The sequence below is a fragment of the Diachasmimorpha longicaudata genome, unplaced genomic scaffold, assembly GCF_034640455.1.
Source record: "Diachasmimorpha longicaudata isolate KC_UGA_2023 unplaced genomic scaffold, iyDiaLong2 ctg00000055.1, whole genome shotgun sequence".
Lineage (NCBI taxonomy): Eukaryota > Metazoa > Arthropoda > Insecta > Hymenoptera > Braconidae > Diachasmimorpha > Diachasmimorpha longicaudata.
In genome coordinates this window covers 2852329-2875198 of record NW_026973895.1, presented here as the reverse complement: position 1 = coordinate 2875198, position 22870 = coordinate 2852329, and positions in this window count along the sequence as shown.

Sequence of the window (22870 nt, the reverse complement as noted above, 5' to 3'; positions counted from 1 at the left end):
TTTCCTTGATCATTTGACGTGCTGAAACCGAATATGATGCCAGATTTCGTCTAGGTGCAGCCAAAAAAAAGTGATTCCCTCGATCTCGTAACAACGCATATGTATAATCGACTTTGTCTCAAAGACAAATGGTTCCGAAGCAAACTTCGCGCATTGCACTCGTGTAGTTCGACGAGACGAAGCTATTGCACGAGGTTTCATCGGCCTACGACAATGTGTACTCAAGTTATATGCCATCATATCGAACACGAATTTCAACTTCTATGATTGAGTTTTTCGTGAGCTCTGTTCGGGAAGAAAACGATGTTGCATCAGTTTCCTTGGTTATTTGACGTGCTGAAACCGAATATGATGCCACATTTCGTCTAGGTGCAGCCAAAAAAAAGTGATTCCCACGATCTTGTAAAAACGAATATGTATAATCGACTTTTTCTCGAAGATAAATAGTACCCAAGCAGGCTTCTGGCATTTCACTCGTGTAGTTCGACGAGACGAAGCTATTGCACGCGGTTTCATCGGCCTACGACAATGTGTACTCAAGTTATATGCCATCATATCGAACACGAAATCAACTTCTATGATTGAGTTTTTCGTGAGCTGTGTTCGGGAAGAAAACGATGTTGCATCAGTTTCCTTGGTCATTTGACGTGCTGAAACCGAATATGATGCCAGATTTCGTCTAGGTGCAGCCCAAAAAAAGTGATTCCCACGATCTCGTAACAACGCATATGTATAATCGACTTTGTCTCAAAGACAAATGGTTCCCAAGCAAACTTCGCGCATTGCACTCGTGTAGTTCGACGAGACGAAGCTATTGCACGAGGTTTCATCGGCCTACGACAATGTGTACTCAAGTTATATGCCATCATATCGAACACGAATTTCAACTTCTATGATTGAGTTTTTCGTAAGCTCTGTTCGGGAAGAAAACGATGTTGCATCAGTTTCCTTGGTTATTTGACGTGCTGAAACCGAATATGATGCCACATTTCGTCTAGGTGCAGCCAAAAAAAAGTGATTCCCACGATCTCGTAAAAACGAATATGTATAATCGACGTTTTCTCGAAGATAAATCGTACCCAAGCAGGCTTCTGGCATTTCACTCGTGTAGTTCGACGAGACGAAGCTATTGCACGCGGTTTCATCGGCCTACGACAATGTGTACTCAAGTTATATGTCATCATATCGAACACGAAATCAACTTCTATGATTGAGTTTTTCGAGAGCTGTGTTCGGGAAGAAAACGATGTTGCATCAGTTTCCTTGGTCATTTGACGTGCTGAAACCGAATATGATGCCAGATTTCGTCTAGGAGCAGCCAAAAAAAAGTGATTCTCACGATCTCGTAACAACGCATATGTATAATCGACTTTTTCTCGAAGACAAATCGTTCCCAAGCAGGCTTCCCGCATTGCACTCGTGTAGTTCGACGAGACGAAGCTATTGCACGCGGTTTCATCGGCCTACGACAATGTGTACTCAAGTTATATGCCATCATATCGAACACGAAATCAACTTCTATGATTGAGTTTTTCGTGAGCTGTGTTCGGGAAGAAAACGATGTTGCATCAGTTTCCTTGGTCATTTGACGTGCTGAAACCGAATATGATGCCAGATTTCGTCTAGGTGCAGCCAAAAAAAAGTGATTCCCACGATCTCGTAACAACGCATATGTATAATCGACTTTGTCTCAAAGACAAATGGTTCCCAAGCAAACTTCGCGCATTGCACTCGTGTAGTTCGACGAGACGAAGCTATTGCACGAGGTTTCATCGGCCTACGACAATGTGTACTCAAGTTATATGCCATCATATCGAACACGTATTTCAACTTCTATGATTGAGTTTTTCGTGAGCTCTGTTCGGGAAGAAAACGATGTTGCATCAGTTTCCTTGGTTATTTGACGTGCTGAAACCGAATATGATGCCACATTTCGTCTAGGTGCAGCCAAAAAAAAGTGATTCCCACGATCTTGTAAAAACGAATATGTATAATCGACTTTTTCTCGAAGATAAATCGTACCCAAGCAGGCTTCTGGCATTTCACTCGTGTAGTTCGACGAGACGAAGCTATTGCACGCGGTTTCATCGGTCTACGACAATGTGTACTCAAGTTATATGCCATCATATCGAACACGAAATCAACTTCTATGATTGAGTTTTTCGTGAGCTGTGGTCGGGAAGAAAACGATGTTGCATCAGTTTCCTTGGTCATTTGACGTGCTGAAACCGAATATGATGCCAGATTTCGTCTAGGTGCAGCCAAAAAAAAGTGATTCCCACGATCTCGTAACAACGCATATGTATAATCGACTTTGTCTCAAAGACAAATGGTTCCCAAGCAAACTTCGCGCATTGCACTCGTGTAGTTCGACGAGACGAAGCTATTGCACGAGGTTTCATCGGCCTACGACAATGTGTACTCAAGTTATATGCCATCATATCGAACACGAATTTCAACTTCTATGATTGAGTTTTTCGTAAGCTCTGTTCGGGAAGAAAACGATGTTGCATCAGTTTCCTTGGTTATTTGACGTGCTGAAACCGAATATGATGCCACATTTCGTCTAGGTGCAGCCAAAAAAAAGTGATTCCCACGATCTCGTAAAAACGAATATGTATAATAGACGTTTTCTCGAAGATAAATCGTACCCAAGCAGGCTTCTGGCATTTCACTCGTGTAGTTCCACGAGACGAAGCTATTGCACGCGGTTTCATCGGCCTACGACAATGTGTACTCAAGTTATATGTCATCATATCGAACACGAAATCAACTTCTATGATTGAGTTTTTCGAGAGCACTGTTCGGGAAGAAAACGATGTTGCATCAGTTTCCTTGGTCATTTGACGTGCTGAAACCGAATATGATGCCAGATTTCGTCTAGGAGCAGCCAAAAAAAAGTGATTCTCACGATCTCGTAACAACGCATATGTATAATCGACTTTTTCTCGAAGACAAATCGTTCCCAAGCAGGCTTCCCGCATTGCACTCGTGTAGTTCGACGAGACGAAGCTATTGCACGCGGTTTCATCGGCCTACGACAATGTGTACTCAAGTTATATGCCATCATATCGAACACGAAATCAACTTCTATGATTGAGTTTTTCGTGAGCTGTGTTCGGGAAGAAAACGATGTTGCATCAGTTTCCTTGGTCATTTGACGTGCTGAAACCGAATATGATGCCAGATTTCGTCTAGGTGCAGCCAAAAAAAAGTGATTCCCACGATCTCGTAACAACGCATATGTATAATCGACTTTGTCTCAAAGACAAATGGTTCCCAAGCAAACTTCGCGCATTGCACTCGTGTAGTTCGACGAGACGAAGCTATTGCACGAGGTTTCATCGGCCTACGACAATGTGTACTCAAGTTATATGCCATCATATCGAACACGAATTTCAACTTCTATGATTGAGTTTTTCGTGAGCTCTGTTCGGGAAGAAAACGATGTTGCATCAGTTTCCTTGGTTATTTGACGTGCTGAAACCGAATATGATGCCACATTTCGTCTAGGTGCAGCCAAAAAAAAGTGATTCCCACGATCTTGTAAAAACGAATATGTATAATCGACTTTTTCTCGAAGATAAATCGTACCCAAGCAGGCTTCTGGCATTTCACTCGTGTAGTTCGACGAGACGAAGCTATTGCACGCGGTTTCATCGGTCTACGACAATGTGTACTCAAGTTATATGCCATCATATCGAACACGAAATCAACTTCTATGATTGAGTTTTTCGTGAGCTGTGTTCGGGAAGAAAACGATGTTGCATCAGTTTCCTTGGTCATTTGACGTGCTGAAACCGAATATGATGCCAGATTTCGTCTAGGTGCAGCCAAAAAAAAGTGATTCCCACGATCTCGTAACAACGCATATGTATAATCGACTTTGTCTCAAAGACAAATGGTTCCCAAGCAAACTTCGCGCATTGCACTCGTGTAGTTCGACGAGACGAAGCTATTGCACGAGGTTTCATCGGCCTACGACAATGTGTACTCAAGTTATATGCCATCATATCGAACACGAATTTCAACTTCTATGATTGAGTTTTTCGTAAGCTCTGTTCGGGAAGAAAACGATGTTGCATCAGTTTCCTTGGTTATTTGACGTGCTGAAACCGAATATGATGCCACATTTCGTCTAGGTGCAGCCAAAAAAAAGTGATTCCCACGATCTCGTAAAAACGAATATGTATAATCGACGTTTTCTCGAAGATAAATCGTACCCAAGCAGGCTTCTGGCATTTCACTCGTGTAGTTCGACGAGACGAAGCTATTGCACGCGGTTTCATCGGCCTACGACAATGTGTACTCAAGTTATATGCCATCATATCGAACACGAATTTCAACTTCTATGATTGAGTTTTTCGTGAGCTCTGTTCGGGAAGAAAACGATGTTGCATCAGTTTCCTTGGTTATTTGACGTGCTGAAACCGAATATGATGCCACATTTCGTCTAGGTGCAGCCAAAAAAAAGTGATTCCCACGATCTCGTAAAAACGAATATGTATAATCGACTTTTTCTCGAAGATAAATCGTACCCAAGCAGGCTTCTGGCATTTCACTCGTGTAGTTCGACGAGACGAAGCTATTGCACGCGGTTTCATCGGCCTACGACAATGTGTACTCAAGTTATATGCCATCATATCGAACACGAAATCAACTTCTATGATTGAGTTTTTCGTGAGCTGTGTTCGGGAAGAAAACGATGTTGCATCAGTTTCCTTGGTCATTTGACGTGCTGAAACCGAATATGATGCCAGATTTCGTCTGGGAGCAGCCCAAAAATAGTGATTCTCACGATCTCGTAACAACGCATATGTATAATCGACTTTTTCTCGAAGACAAATCGTTCCCAAGCAGGCTTCCCGCATTGCACTCGTGTAGTTCGACGAGACGAAGCTATTGCACGCGGTTTCATCGGCCTACGACAATGTGTACTAAAGTTATATGCCATCATATCGAACACGAAATCAACTTCTATGATTGAGTTTTTCGTGAGCTGTGTTCGGGAAGAAAACGATGTTGCATCAGTTTCCTTGGTCATTTGACGTGCTGAAACCGAATATGATGCCAGATTTCGTCTAGGTGCAGCCAAAAAAAAGTGATTCCCACGATCTCGTAACAACGCATATGTATAATCGACTTTGTCTCAAAGACAAATGGTTCCCAAGCAAACTTCGCGCATTGCACTCGTGTAGTTCGACGAGACGAAGCTATTGCACGAGGTTTCATCGGCCTACGACAATGTGTACTCAAGTTATATGCCATCATATCGAACACGAATTTCAACTTCTATGATTGAGTTTTTCGTAAGCTCTGTTCGGGAAGAAAACGATGTTGCATCAGTTTCCTTGGTTATTTGACGTGCTGAAACCGAATATGATGCCACATTTCGTCTAGGTGCAGCCAAAAAAAAGTGATTCTCACGATCTCGTAACAACGCATATGTATAATCGACGTTTTCTCGAAGACAAATCGTTCCCAAGCAGGCTTCCCGCATTGCACTCGTGTAGTTCGACGAGACGAAGCTATTGCACGCGGTTTCATCGGCCTACGACAATGTGTACTCAAGTTATATGCCATCATATCGAACACGTATTTCAACTTCTATGATTGAGTTTTTCGTGAGCTCTGTTCGGGAAGAAAACGATGTTGCATCAGTTTCCTTGGTTATTTGACGTGCTGAAACCGAATATGATGCCACATTTCGTCTAGGTGCAGCCAAAAAAAAGTGATTCCCACGATCTCGTAAAAACGAATATGTATAATCGACTTGTTCTCGAAGATAAATCGTACCCAAGCAGGCTTCTGGCATTTCACTCGTGTAGTTCGACGAGACGAAGCTATTGCACGCGGTTTCATCGGCCTACGACAATGTGTACTCAAGTTATACACCATCATATTGAACACGAATATCAACTTCTATGATTGAGTTTTTCGTGAGCTGTGTTCGGGAAGAAAACGATGTTGCATCAGTTTCCTTGGTCATTTGACGTGCTGAAACCGAATATGATGCCAGATTTCGTCTAGGTGCAGCCAAAAAAAAGTGATTCTCACGATCTCGTAACAACGCATATGTATAATCGACTTTTTCTCGAAGACAAATCGTTCCCAAGCAGGCTTCCCGCATTGCACTCGTGTAGTTCGACGAGACGAAGCTATTGCACGCGGTTTCATCGGCCGACGACAATGTGTACTCAAGTTATATGCCATCATATCGAACACGAAATCAACTTCTATGATTGAGTTTTTCGTGAGCTCTGTTCGGGAAGAAAACGATGTTGCATCAGTTTCCTTGGTTATTTGACGTGCTGAAACCGAATATGATGCCACATTTCGTCTAGGTGCAGCCAAAAAAAGTGATTCCCACGATCTTGTAAAAACGAATATGTATAATCGACTTTTTCTCGAAGATAAATCGTACCCAAGCAGGCTTCTGGCATTTCACTCGTGTAGTTCGACGAGACGAAGCTATTGCACGCGGTTTCATCGGCCTACGACAATGTGTACTCAAGTTATATGCCATCATATCGAACACGAATTTCAACTTCTATGATTGAGTTTTTCGTGAGCTCTGTTCGGGAAGAAAACGATGTTGCATCAGTTTCCTTGGTTATTTGACGTGCTGAAACCGAATATGATGCCACATTTCGTCTAGGTGCAGCCAAAAAAAAGTGATTCCCACGATCTTGTAAAAACGAATATGTATAAACGACTTTTTCTCGAAGATAAATCGTACCCAAGCAGGCTTCTGGCATTTCACTCGTGTAGTTCGACGAGACGAAGCTATTGCACGCGGTTTCATCGGCCTACGACAATGTGTACTCAAGTTATATGCCATCATATCGAACACGAAATCAACTTCTATGATTGAGTTTTTCGTGAGCTGTGTTCGGGAAGAAAACGATGTTGCATCAGTTTCCTTGGTCATTTGACGTGCTGAAACCGAATATGATGCCAGATTTCGTCTAGGTGCAGCCAAAAAAAAGTGATTCCCTCGATCTCGTAACAACGCATATGTATAATCGACTTTGTCTCAAAGACAAATGGTTCCCAAGCAAACTTCGCGCATTGCACTCGTGTAGTTCGACGAGACGAAGCTATTGCACGAGGTTTCATCGGCCTACGACAATGTGTACTCAAGTTATATGCCATCATATCGAACACGAATTTCAACTTCTATGATTGAGTTTTTCGTGAGCTCTGTTCGGGAAGAAAACGATGTTGCATCAGTTTCCTTGGTTATTTGACGTGCTGAAACCGAATATGATGCCACATTTCGTCTAGGTGCAGCCAAAAAAAAGTGATTCCCACGATCTCGTAAAAACGAATATGTATAATCGACTTTTTCTCGAAGATAAATCGTACCCAAGCAGGCTTCTGGCATTTCACTCGTGTAGTTCGACGAGACGAAGCTATTGCACGCGGTTTCATCGGCCTACGACAATGTGTACTCAAGTTATATGCCATCATATCGAACACGAAATCAACTTCTATGATTGAGTTTTTCGTGAGCTGTGTTCGGGAAGAAAACGATGTTGCATCAGTTTCCTTGGTCATTTGACGTGCTGAAACCGAATATGATGCCAGATTTCGTCTGGGAGCAGCCCAAAAATAGTGATTCTCACGATCTCGTAACAACGCATATGTATAATCGACTTTTTCTCGAAGACAAATCGTTCCCAAGCAGGCTTCCCGCATTGCACTCGTGTAGTTCGACGAGACGAAGCTATTGCACGCGGTTTCATCGGCCTACGACAATGTGTACTAAAGTTATATGCCATCATATCGAACACGAAATCAACTTCTATGATTGAGTTTTTCGTGAGCTGTGTTCGGGAAGAAAACGATGTTGCATCAGTTTCCTTGGTCATTTGACGTGCTGAAACCGAATATGATGCCAGATTTCGTCTAGGTGCAGCCAAAAAAAAGTGATTCCCACGATCTCGTAACAACGCATATGTATAATCGACTTTGTCTCAAAGACAAATGGTTCCCAAGCAAACTTCGCGCATTGCACTCGTGTAGTTCGACGAGACGAAGCTATTGCACGAGGTTTCATCGGCCTACGACAATGTGTACTCAAGTTATATGCCATCATATCGAACACGAATTTCAACTTCTATGATTGAGTTTTTCGTAAGCTCTGTTCGGGAAGAAAACGATGTTGCATCAGTTTCCTTGGTTATTTGACGTGCTGAAACCGAATATGATGCCACATTTCGTCTAGGTGCAGCCAAAAAAAAGTGATTCTCACGATCTCGTAACAACGCATATGTATAATCGACGTTTTCTCGAAGACAAATCGTTCCCAAGCAGGCTTCCCGCATTGCACTCGTGTAGTTCGACGAGACGAAGCTATTGCACGCGGTTTCATCGGCCTACGACAATGTGTACTCAAGTTATATGCCATCATATCGAACACGTATTTCAACTTCTATGATTGAGTTTTTCGTGAGCTCTGTTCGGGAAGAAAACGATGTTGCATCAGTTTCCTTGGTTATTTGACGTGCTGAAACCGAATATGATGCCACATTTCGTCTAGGTGCAGCCAAAAAAAAGTGATTCCCACGATCTCGTAAAAACGAATATGTATAATCGACTTGTTCTCGAAGATAAATCGTACCCAAGCAGGCTTCTGGCATTTCACTCGTGTAGTTCGACGAGACGAAGCTATTGCACGCGGTTTCATCGGCCTACGACAATGTGTACTCAAGTTATACACCATCATATTGAACACGAATATCAACTTCTATGATTGAGTTTTTCGTGAGCTGTGTTCGGGAAGAAAACGATGTTGCATCAGTTTCCTTGGTCATTTGACGTGCTGAAACCGAATATGATGCCAGATTTCGTCTAGGTGCAGCCAAAAAAAAGTGATTCTCACGATCTCGTAACAACGCATATGTATAATCGACTTTTTCTCGAAGACAAATCGTTCCCAAGCAGGCTTCCCGCATTGCACTCGTGTAGTTCGACGAGACGAAGCTATTGCACGCGGTTTCATCGGCCTACGACAATGTGTACTCAAGTTATATGCCATCATATCGAACACGAAATCAACTTCTATGATTGAGTTTTTCGTGAGCTGTGTTCGGGAAGAAAACGATGTTGCATCAGTTTCCTTGGTCATTTGACGTGCTGAAACCGAATATGATGCCAGATTTCGTCTAGGTGCAGCCAAAAAAAAGTGATTCCCACGATCTTGTAAAAACGAATATGTATAAACGACTTTTTCTCGAAGATAAATCGTACCCAAGCAGGCTTCTGGCATTTCACTCGTGTAGTTCGACGAGACGAAGCTATTGCACGCGGTTTCATCGGCCTACGACAATGTGTACTCAAGTTATATGCCATCATATCGAACACGAAATCAACTTCTATGATTGAGTTTTTCGTGAGCTCTGTTCGGGAAGAAAACGATGTTGCATCAGTTTCCTTGGTTATTTGACGTGCTGAAACCGAATATGATGCCACATTTCGTCTAGGTGCAGCCAAAAAAAAGTGATTCCCACGATCTCGTAAAAACGAATATGTGTAATCGACTTTTTCTCGAAGATAAATCGTACCCAAGCAGGCTTCTGGCATTTCACTCGTGTAGTTCGCCGAGACGAAGCTATTGCACGCGGTTTCATCGGCCTACGACAATGTGTACTCAAGTTATACACCATCATATTGAACACGAATATCAACTTCTATGATTGAGTTTTTCGTGAGCTGTGTTCGGGAAGAAAACGATGTTGCATCAGTTTCCTTGGTCATTTGACGTGCTGAAACCGAATATGATGCCAGATTTCGTCTAGGTGCAGCCAAAAAAAAGTGATTCCCACGATCTCGTAACAACGCATATGTATAATCGACTTTGTCTCAAAGACAAATGGTTCCCAAGCAAACTTCGCGCATTGCACTCGTGTAGTTCGACGAGACGAAGCTATTGCACGAGGTTTCATCGGCCTACGACAATGTGTACTCAAGTTATATGCCATCATATCGAACACGTATTTCAACTTCTATGATTGAGTTTTTCGTGAGCTCTGTTCGGGAAGAAAACGATGTTGCATCAGTTTCCTTGGTTATTTGACGTGCTGAAACCGAATATGATGCCACATTTCGTCTAGGTGCAGCCAAAAAAAAGTGATTCCCACGATCTCGTAAAAACGAATATGTATAATCGACTTGTTCTCGAAGATAAATCGTACCCAAGCAGGCTTCTGGCATTTCACTCGTGTAGTTCGACGAGACGAAGCTATTGCACGCGGTTTCATCGGCCTACGACAATGTGTACTCAAGTTATACACCATCATATTGAACACGAATATCAACTTCTATGATTGAGTTTTTCGTGAGCTGTGTTCGGGAAGAAAACGATGTTGCATCAGTTTCCTTGATCATTTGACGTGCTGAAACCGAATATGATGCCAGATTTCGTCTAGGTGCAGCCAAAAAAAAGTGATTCCCTCGATCTCGTAACAACGCATATGTATAATCGACTTTGTCTCAAAGACAAATGGTTCCCAAGCAAACTTCGCGCATTGCACTCGTGTAGTTCGACGAGACGAAGCTATTGCACGAGGTTTCATCGGCCTACGACAATGTGTACTCAAGTTATATGCCATCATATCGAACACGAATTTCAACTTCTATGATTGAGTTTTTCGTGAGCTCTGTTCGGGAAGAAAACGATGTTGCATCAGTTTCCTTGGTTATTTGACGTGCTGAAACCGAATATGATGCCACATTTCGTCTAGGTGCAGCCAAAAAAAAGTGATTCCCACGATCTCGTAAAAACGAATATGTATAATCGACTTTTTCTCGAAGATAAATCGTACCCAAGCAGGCTTCTGGCATTTCACTCGTGTAGTTCGACGAGACGAAGCTATTGCACGCGGTTTCATCGGCCTACGACAATGTGTACTCAAGTTATATGCCATCATATCGAACACGAAATCAACTTCTATGATTGAGTTTTTCGTGAGCTGTGTTCGGGAAGAAAACGATGTTGCATCAGTTTCCTTGGTCATTTGACGTGCTGAAACCGAATATGATGCCAGATTTCGTCTAGGTGCAGCCAAAAAAAAAGTGATTCCCACGATCTCGTAACAACGCATATGTATAATCGACTTTGTCTCAAAGACAAATGGTTCCCAAGCAAACTTCGCGCATTGCACTCGTGTAGTTCGACGAGACGAAGCTATTGCACGAGGTTTCATCGGCCTACGACAATGTGTACTCAAGTTATATGCCATCATATCGAACACGAATTTCAACTTCTATGATTGAGTTTTTCGTGAGCTGTGTTCGGGAAGAAAACGATGTTGCATCAGTTTCCTTGGTCATTTGACGTGCTGAAACCGAATATGATGCCAGATTTCGTCTGGGAGCAGCCCAAAAATAGTGATTCTCACGATCTCGTAACAACGCATATGTATAATCGACTTTTTCTCGAAGACAAATCGTTCCCAAGCAGGCTTCCCGCATTGCACTCGTGTAGTTCGACGAGACGAAGCTATTGCACGCGGTTTCATCGGCCTACGACAATGTGTACTAAAGTTATATGCCATCATATCGAACACGAAATCAACTTCTATGATTGAGTTTTTCGTGAGCTGTGTTCGGGAAGAAAACGATGTTGCATCAGTTTCCTTGGTCATTTGACGTGCTGAAACCGAATATGATGCCAGATTTCGTCTAGGTGCAGCCAAAAAAAAGTGATTCCCACGATCTCGTAACAACGCATATGTATAATCGACTTTGTCTCAAAGACAAATGGTTCCCAAGCAAACTTCGCGCATTGCACTCGTGTAGTTCGACGAGACGAAGCTATTGCACGAAGTTTCATCGGCCTACGACAATGTGTACTCAAGTTATATGCCATCATATCGAACACGAATTTCAACTTCTATGATTGAGTTTTTCGTAAGCTCTGTTCGGGAAGAAAACGATGTTGCATCAGTTTCCTTGGTTATTTGACGTGCTGAAACCGAATATGATGCCACATTTCGTCTAGGTGCAGCCAAAAAAAAGTGATTCTCACGATCTCGTAACAACGCATATGTATAATCGACGTTTTCTCGAAGACAAATCGTTCCCAAGCAGGCTTCCCGCATTGCACTCGTGTAGTTCGACGAGACGAAGCTATTGCACGCGGTTTCATCGGCCTACGACAATGTGTACTCAAGTTATATGCCATCATATCGAACACGTATTTCAACTTCTATGATTGAGTTTTTCGTGAGCTCTGTTCGGGAAGAAAACGATGTTGCATCAGTTTCCTTGGTTATTTGACGTGCTGAAACCGAATATGATGCCACATTTCGTCTAGGTGCAGCCAAAAAAAAGTGATTCCCACGATCTCGTAAAAACGAATATGTATAATCGACTTGTTCTCGAAGATAAATCGTACCCAAGCAGGCTTCTGGCATTTCACTCGTGTAGTTCGACGAGACGAAGCTATTGCACGCGGTTTCATCGGCCTACGACAATGTGTACTCAAGTTATACACCATCATATTGAACACGAATATCAACTTCTATGATTGAGTTTTTCGTGAGCTGTGTTCGGGAAGAAAACGATGTTGCATCAGTTTCTTTGGTCATTTGACGTGCTGAAACCGAATATGATGCCAGATTTCGTCTAGGTGCAGCCAAAAAAAAGTGATTCTCACGATCTCGTAACAACGCATATGTATAATCGACTTTTTCTCGAAGACAAATCGTTCCCAAGCAGGCTTCCCGCATTGCACTCGTGTAGTTCGACGAGACGAAGCTATTGCACGCGGTTTCATCGGCCGACGACAATGTGTACTCAAGTTATATGCCATCATATCGAACACGAAATCAACTTCTATGATTGAGTTTTTCGTGAGCTGTGTTCGGGAAGAAAACGATGTTGCATCAGTTTCCTTGGTCATTTGACGTGCTGAAACCGAATATGATGCCAGATTTCGTCTAGGTGCAGCCAAAAAAAAGTGATTCCCACGATCTCGTAACAACGCATATGTATAATCAACTTTGTCTCAAAGACAAATGGTTCCCAAGCAAACTTCGCGCATTGCACTCGTGTAGTTCGACGAGACGAAGCTATTGCACGAGGTTTCATCGGCCTACGACAATGTGTACTCCAAGTTATATGCCATCATATCGAACACGAATTTCAACTTCTATGATTGAGTTTTTCGTGAGCTCTGTTCGGGAAGAAAACGATGTTGCATCAGTTTCCTTGGTTATTTGACGTGCTGAAACCGAATATGATGCCACATTTCGTCTAGGTGCAGCCAAAAAAAAGTGATTCCCACGATCTCGTAAAAACGAATATGTATAATCGACTTTTTCTCGAAGATAAATCGTACCCAAGCAGGCTTCTGGCATTTCACTCGTGTAGTTCGACGAGACGAAGCTATTGCACGCGGTTTCATCGGCCTACGACAATGTGTACTCAAGTTATATGCCATCATATCGAACACGAAATCAACTTCTATGATTGAGTTTTTCGTGAGCTGTGTTCGGGAAGAAAACGATGTTGCATCAGTTTCCTTGGTCATTTGACGTGCTGAAACCGAATATGATGCCAGATTTCGTCTGGGAGCAGCCCAAAAATAGTGATTCTCACGATCTCGTAACAACGCATATGTATAATCGACTTTTTCTCGAAGACAAATCGTTCCCAAGCAGGCTTCCCGCATTGCACTCGTGTAGTTCGACGAGACGAAGCTATTGCACGCGGTTTCATCGGCCTACGACAATGTGTACTAAAGTTATATGCCATCATATCGAACACGAAATCAACTTCTATGATTGAGTTTTTCGTGAGCTGTGTTCGGGAAGAAAACGATGTTGCATCAGTTTCCTTGGTCATTTGACGTGCTGAAACCGAATATGATGCCAGATTTCGTCTAGGTGCAGCCAAAAAAAAGTGATTCCCACGATCTCGTAACAACGCATATGTATAATCGACTTTGTCTCAAAGACAAATGGTTCCCAAGCAAACTTCGCGCATTGCACTCGTGTAGTTCGACGAGACGAAGCTATTGCACGAGGTTTCATCGGCCTACGACAATGTGTACTCAAGTTATATGCCATCATATCGAACACGAATTTCAACTTCTATGATTGAGTTTTTCGTAAGCTCTGTTCGGGAAGAAAACGATGTTGCATCAGTTTCCTTGGTTATTTGACGTGCTGAAACCGAATATGATGCCACATTTCGTCTAGGTGCAGCCAAAAAAAAGTGATTCTCACGATCTCGTAACAACGCATATTTATAATCGACGTTTTCTCGAAGACAAATCGTTCCCAAGCAGGCTTCCCGCATTGCACTCGTGTAGTTCGACGAGACGAAGCTATTGCACGCGGTTTCATCGGCCTACGACAATGTGTACTCAAGTTATATGCCATCATATCGAACACGTATTTCAACTTCTATGATTGAGTTTTTCGTGAGCTCTGTTCGGGAAGAAAACGATGTTGCATCAGTTTCCTTGGTTATTTGACGTGCTGAAACCGAATATGATGCCACATTTCGTCTAGGTGCAGCCAAAAAAAAGTGATTCCCACGATCTCGTAAAAACGAATATGTATAATCGACTTGTTCTCGAAGATAAATCGTACCCAAGCAGGCTTCTGGCATTTCACTCGTGTAGTTCGACGAGACGAAGCTATTGCACGCGGTTTCATCGGCCTACGACAATGTGTACTCAAGTTATACACCATCATATTGAACACGAATATCAACTTCTATGATTGAGTTTTTCGTGAGCTGTGTTCGGGAAGAAAACGATGTTGCATCAGTTTCCTTGGTCATTTGACGTGCTGAAACCGAATATGATGCCAGATTTCGTCTAGGTGCAGCCAAAAAAAAGTGATTCTCACGATCTCGTAACAACGCATATGTATAATCGACTTTTTCTCGAAGACAAATCGTTCCCAAGCATGCTTCCCGCATTGCACTCGTGTAGTTCGACGAGACGAAGCTATTGCACGCGGTTTCATCGGCCTACGACAATGTGTACTCAAGTTATATGCCATCATATCGAACACGAAATCAACTTCTATGATTGAGTTTTTCGTGAGCTGTGTTCGGGAAGAAAACGATGTTGCATCAGTTTCCTTGGTCATTTGACGTGCTGAAACCGAATATGATGCCAGATTTCGTCTACGTGCAGCCAAAAAAAAGTGATTCCCACGATCTCGTAACAACGCATATGTATAATCAACTTTGTCTCAAAGACAAATGGTTCCCAAGGTAACTTCGCGCATTGCACTCGTGTAGTTCGACGAGGCGAAGCTATTGCACGAGGTTTCATCGGCCTACGACAATGTGTACTCCAAGTTATATGCCATCATATCGAACACGAATTTCAACTTCTATGATTGAGTTTTTCGGGAGCTCTGTTCGGGAAGAAAACGATGTTGCATCAGTTTCCTTGGTTATTTGACGTGCTGAAACCGAATATGATGCCACATTTCGTCTAGGTGCAGCCAAAAAAAAGTGATTCCCACGATCTTGTAAAAACGAATATGTATAAACGACTTTTTCTCGAAGATAAATCGTACCCAAGCAGGCTTCTGGCATTTCACTCGTGTAGTTCGACGAGACGAAGCTATTGCACGCGGTTTCATCGGCCTACGACAATGTGTACTCAAGTTATATGCCATCATATCGAACACGAAATCAACTTCTATGATTGAGTTTTTCGTGAGCTGTGTTCGGGAAGAAAACGATGTTGCATCAGTTTCCTTGGTCATTTGACGTGCTGAAACCGAATATGATGCCAGATTTCGTCTAGGTGCAGCCAAAAAAAAGTGATTCCCACGATCTCGTAACAACGCATATGTATAATCAACTTTGTCTCAAAGACAAATGGTTCCCAAGCAAACTTCGCGCATTGCACTCGTGTAGTTCGACGAGACGAAGCTATTGCACGAGGTTTCATCGGCCTACGACAATGTGTACTCCAAGTTATATGCCATCATATCGAACACGAATTTCAACTTCTATGATTGAGTTTTTCGTGAGCTCTGTTCGGGAAGAAAACGATGTTGCATCAGTTTCCTTGGTTATTTGACGTGCTGAAACCGAATATGATGCCACATTTCGTCTAGGTGCAGCCCAAAAAAAGTGATTCCCACGATCTCGTAAAAACGAATATGTATAATCGACTTGTTCTCGAAGATAAATCGTACCCAAGCAGGCTTCTGGCATTTCACTCGTGTAGTTCGACGAGACGAAGCTATTGCACGCGGTTTCATCGGCCTACGACAATGTGTACTCAAGTTATACACCATCATATTGAACACGAATATCAACTTCTATGATTGAGTTTTTCGTGAGCTGTGTTCGGGAAGAAAACGATGTTGCATCAGTTTCCTTGGTCATTTGACGTGCTGAAACCGAATATGATGCCAGATTTCGTCTAGGTGAAGCCAAAAAAAAGTGATTCTCACGATCTCGTAACAACGCATATGTATAATCGACTTTTTCTCGAAGACAAATCGTTCCCAAGCAGGCTTCCCGCATTGCACTCGTGTAGTTCGACGAGACGAAGCTATTGCACGCGGTTTCATCGGCCTACGACAATGTGTACTCAAGTTATATGCCATCATATCGAACACGAAATCAACTTCTATGATTGAGTTTTTCGTGAGCTGTGTTCGGGAAGAAAACGATGTTGCATCAGTTTCCTTGGTCATTTGACGTGCTGAAACCGAATATGATGCCAGATTTCGTCTAGGTGCAGCCAAAAAAAAGTGATTCCCACGATCTCGTAACAACGCATATGTATAATCAACTTTGTCTCAAAGACAAATGGTTCCCAAGCAAACTTCGCGCATTGCACTCGTGTAGTTCGACGAGACGAAGCTATTGCACGAGGTTTCATCGGCCTACGACAATGTGTACTCCAAGTTATATGCCATCATATCGAACACGAATTTCAACTTCTATGATTGAGTTTTTCGTGAGCTCTGTTCGGGAAGAAAACGATGTTGCATCAGTTTCCTTGGTTATTTGACGTGCTGAAACCGAATATGATGCCACATTTCGTCTAGGTGCAGCCAAAAAAAAGTGATTCCCACGATCTTGTAAAAACGAATATGTATAATCGACTTTTTCTCGAAGATAAATCGTACCCAAGCAGGCTTCTGGCATTTCACTCGTGTAGTTCGACGAGACGAAGCTATTGCACGCGGTTTCATCGGCCTACGACAATGTGTACTCAAGTTATATGCCATCATATCGAACACGAAATCAACTTCTATGATTGAGTTTTTCGTGAGCTGTGTTCGGGAAGAAAACGATGTTGCATCAGTTTCCTTGGTCATTTGACGTGCTGAAACCGAATATGATGCCAGATTTCGTCTAGGTGCAGCCAAAAAAAAGTGATTCCCACGATCTCGTAACAACGCATATGTATAATCGACTTTGTCTCAAAGACAAATGGTTCCCAAGCAAACTTCGCGCATTGCACTCGTGTAGTTCGACGAGACGAAGCTATTGCACGAGGTTTCATCGGCCTACGACAATGTGTACTCCAAGTTATATGCCATCATATCGAACACGAATTTCAACTTCTATGATTGAGTTTTTCGTGAGCTCTGTTCGGGAAGAAAACGATGTTGCATCAGTTTCCTTGGTTATTTGACGTGCTGAAACCGAATATGATGCCACATTTCGTCTAGGTGCAGCCAAAAAAAAGTGATTCCCACGATCTTGTAAAAACGAATATGTATAAACGACTTTTTCTCGAAGATAAATCGTACCCAAGCAGGCTTCTGGCATTTCACTCGTGTAGTTCGACGAGACGAAGCTATTGCACGCGGTTTCATCGGCCTACGACAATGTGTACTCAAGTTATATGCCATCATATCGAACACGAAATCAACTTCTATGATTGAGTTTTTCGTGAGCTGTGTTCGGGAAGAAAACGATGTTGCATCAGTTTCCTTGGTCATTTGACGTGCTGAAACCGAATATGATGCCAGATTTCGTCTAGGTGCAGCCAAAAAAAAGTGATTCCCACGATCTCGTAACAACGCATATGTATAATCAACTTTGTCTCAAAGACAAATGGTTCCCAAGCAAACTTCGCGCATTGCACTCGTGTAGTTCGACGAGACGAAGCTATTGCACGAGGTTTCATCGGCCTACGACAATGTGTACTCCAAGTTATATGCCATCATATCGAACACGAATTTCAACTTCTATGATTGAGTTTTTCGTGAGCTCTGTTCGGGAAGAAAACGATGTTGCATCAGTTTCCTTGGTTATTTGACGTGCTGAAACCGAATATGATGCCACATTTCGTCTAGGTGCAGCCCAAAAAAAGTGATTCCCACGATCTCGTAAAAACGAATATGTATAATCGACTTGTTCTCGAAGATAAATCGTACCCAAGCAGGCTTCTGGCATTTCACTCGTGTAGTTCGACGAGACGAAGCTATTGCACGCGGTTTCATCGGCCTACGACAATGTGTACTCAAGTTATATGCCATCATATCGAACACGAAATCAACTTCTATGATTGAGTTTTTCGTGAGCTGTGTTCGGGAAGAAAACGATGTTGCATCAGTTTCCTTGGTCATTTGACGTGCTGAAACCGAATATGATGCCAGATTTCGTCTAGGTGCAGCCAAAAAAAAGTGATTCCCACGATCTCGTAACAACGCATATGTATAATCAACTTTGTCTCAAAGACAAATGGTTCCCAAGCAAACTTCGCGCATTGCACTCGTGTAGTTCGACGAGACGAAGCTATTGCACGAGGTTTCATCGGCCTACGACAATGTGTACTCCAAGTTATATGCCATCATATCGAACACGAATTTCAACTTCTATGATTGAGTTTTTCGTGAGCTCTGTTCGGGAAGAAAACGATGTTGCATCAGTTTCCTTGGTTATTTGACGTGCTGAAACCGAATATGATGCCACATTTCGTCTAGGTGCAGCCCAAAAAAAGTGATTCCCACGATCTCGTAAAAACGAATATGTATAATCGACTTGTTCTCGAAGATAAATCGTACCCAAGCAGGCTTCTGGCATTTCACTCGTGTAGTTCGACGAGACGAAGCTATTGCACGCGGTTTCATCGGCCTACGACAATGTGTACTCAAGTTATACACCATCATATTGAACACGAATATCAACTTCTATGATTGAGTTTTTCGTGAGCTGTGTTCGGGAAGAAAACGATGTTGCATCAGTTTCCTTGGTCATTTGACGTGCTGAAACCGAATATGATGCCAGATTTCGTCTAGGTGAAGCCAAAAAAAAGTGATTCTCACGATCTCGTAACAACGCATATGTATAATCGACTTTTTCTCGAAGACAAATCGTTCCCAAGCAGGCTTCCCGCATTGCACTCGTGTAGTTCGACGAGACGAAGCTATTGCACGCGGTTTCATCGGCCTACGACAATGTGTACTCAAGTTATATGCCATCATATCGAACACGAAATCAACTTCTATGATTGAGTTTTTCGTGAGCTGTGTTCGGGAAGAAAACGATGTTGCATCAGTTTCCTTGGTCATTTGACGTGCTGAAACCGAATATGATGCCAGATTTCGTTTAGGTGCAGCCAAAAAAAAGTGATTCCCACGATCTCGTAACAACGCATATGTATAATCAACTTTGTCTCAAAGACAAATGGTTCCCAAGCAAACTTCGCGCATTGCACTCGTGTAGTTCGACGAGACGAAGCTATTGCACGAGGTTTCATCGGCCTACGACAATGTGTACTCCAAGTTATATGCCATCATATCGAACACGAATTTCAACTTCTATGATTGAGTTTTTCGTGAGCTCTGTTCGGGAAGAAAACGATGTTGCATCAGTTTCCTTGGTTATTTGACGTGCTGAAACCGAATATGATGCCACATTTCGTCTAGGTGCAGCCAAAAAAAAGTGATTCCCACGATCTTGTAAAAACGAATATGTATAATCGACTTTTTCTCGAAGATAAATCGTACCCAAGCAGGCTTCTGGCATTTCACTCGTGTAGTTCGACGAGACGAAGCTATTGCACGCGGTTTCATCGGCCTACGACAATGTGTACTCAAGTTATATGCCATCATATCGAACACGAAATCAACTTCTATGATTGAGTTTTTCGTGAGCTGTGTTCGGGAAGAAAACGATGTTGCATCAGTTTCCTTGGTCATTTGACGTGCTGAAACCGAATATGATGCCAGATTTCGTCTAGGTGCAGCCAAAAAAAAGTGATTCCCACGATCTCGTAACAACGCATATGTATAATCGACTTTGTCTCAAAGACAAATGGTTCCCAAGCAAACTTCGCGCATTGCACTCGTGTAGTTCGACGAGACGAAGCTATTGCACGAGGTTTCATCGGCCTACGACAATGTGTACTCCAAGTTATATGCCATCATATCGAACACGAATTTCAACTTCTATGATTGAGTTTTTCGTGAGCTCTGTTCGGGAAGAAAACGATGTTGCATCAGTTTCCTTGGTTATTTGACGTGCTGAAACCGAATATGATGCCACATTTCGTCTAGGTGCAGCCAAAAAAAAGTGATTCCCACGATCTTGTAAAAACGAATATGTATAAACGACTTTTTCTCGAAGATAAATCGTACCCAAGCAGGCTTCTGGCATTTCACTCGTGTAGTTCGACGAGACGAAGCTATTGCACGCGGTTTCATCGGCCTACGACAATGTGTACTCAAGTTATATGCCATCATATCGAACACGAAATCAACTTCTATGATTGAGTTTTTCGTGAGCTGTGTTCGGGAAGAAAACGATGTTGCATCAGTTTCCTTGGTCATTTGACGTGCTGAAACCGAATATGATGCCAGATTTCGTCTAGGTGCAGCCAAAAAAAAGTGATTCCCACGATCTCGTAACAACGCATATGTATAATCAACTTTGTCTCAAAGACAAATGGTTCCCAAGCAAACTTCGCGCATTGCACTCGTGTAGTTCGACGAGACGAAGCTATTGCACGAGGTTTCATCGGCCTACGACAATGTGTACTCCAAGTTATATGCCATCATATCGAACACGAATTTCAACTTCTATGATTGAGTTTTTCGTGAGCTCTGTTCGGGAAGAAAACGATGTTGCATCAGTTTCCTTGGTTATTTGACGTGCTGAAACCGAATATGATGCCACATTTCGTCTAGGTGCAGCCCAAAAAAAGTGATTCCCACGATCTCGTAAAAACGAATATGTATAATCGACTTGTTCTCGAAGATAAATCGTACCCAAGCAGGCTTCTGGCATTTCACTCGTGTAGTTCGACGAGACGAAGCTATTGCACGCGGTTTCATCGGCCTACGACAATGTGTACTCAAGTTATACACCATCATATTGAACACGAATATCAACTTCTATGATTGAGTTTTTCGTGAGCTGTGTTCGGGAAGAAAACGATGTTGCATCAGTTTCCTTGGTCATTTGACGTGCTGAAACCGAATATGATGCCAGATTTCGTCTAGGTGCAGCCAAAAAAAAGTGATTCTCACGATCTCGTAACAACGCATATGTATAATCGACTTTTTCTCGAAGACAAATCGTTCCCAAGCAGGCTTCCCGCATTGCACTCGTGTAGTTCGACGAGACGAAGCTATTGCACGCGGTTTCATCGGCCTACGACAATGTGTACTCAAGTTATATGCCATCATATCGAACACGAAATCAACTTCTATGATTGAGTTTTTCGTGAGCTGTGTTCGGGAAGAAAACGATGTTGCATCAGTTTCCTTGGTCATTTGACGTGCTGAAACCGAATATGATGCCAGATTTCGTCTAGGTGCAGCCAAAAAAAAGTGATTCCCACGATCTCGTAACAACGCATATGTATAATCAACTTTGTCTCAAAGACAAATGGTTCCCAAGCAAACTTCGCGCATTGCACTCGTGTAGTTCGACGAGACGAAGCTATTGCACGAGGTTTCATCGGCCTACGACAATGTGTACTCCAAGTTATATGCCATCATATCGAACACGAATTTCAACTTCTATGATTGAGTTTTTCGTGAGCTCTGTTCGGGAAGAAAACGATGTTGCATCAGTTTCCTTGGTTATTTGACGTGCTGAAACCGAATATGATGCCACATTTCGTCTAGGTGCAGCCAAAAAAAAGTGATTCCCACGATCTTGTAAAAACGAATATGTATAATCGACTTTTTCTCGAAGATAAATCGTACCCAAGCAGGCTTCTGGCATTTCACTCGTGTAGTTCGACGAGACGAAGCTATTGCACGCGGTTTCATCGGCCTACGACAATGTGTACTCAAGTTATATGCCATCATATCGAACACGAAATCAACTTCTATGATTGAGTTTTTCGTGAGCTGTGTTCGGGAAGAAAACGATGTTGCATCAGTTTCCTTGGTCATTTGACGTGCTGAAACCGAATATGATGCCAGATTTCGTCTAGGTGCAGCCAAAAAAAAGTGATTCCCACGATCTGGTAACAACGCATATGTATAATCGACTTTGTCTCAAAGACAAATGGTTCCCAAGCAAACTTCGCGCATTGCACTCGTGTAGTTCGACGAGACGAAGCTATTGCACGAGGTTTCATCGGCCTACGACAATGTGTACTCCAAGTTATATGCCATCATATCGAACACGAATTTCAACTTCTATGATTGAGTTTTTCGTGAGCTCTGTTCGGGAAGAAAACGATGTTGCATCAGTTTCCTTGGTTATTTGACGTGCTGAAACCGAATATGATGCCACATTTCGTCTAGGTGCAGCCAAAAAAAAGTGATTCCCACGATCTTGTAAAAACGAATATGTATAAACGACTTTTTCTCGAAGATAAATCGTACCCAAGCAGGCTTCTGGCATTTCACTCGTGTAGTTCGACGAGACGAAGCTATTGCACGCGGTTTCATCGGCCTAC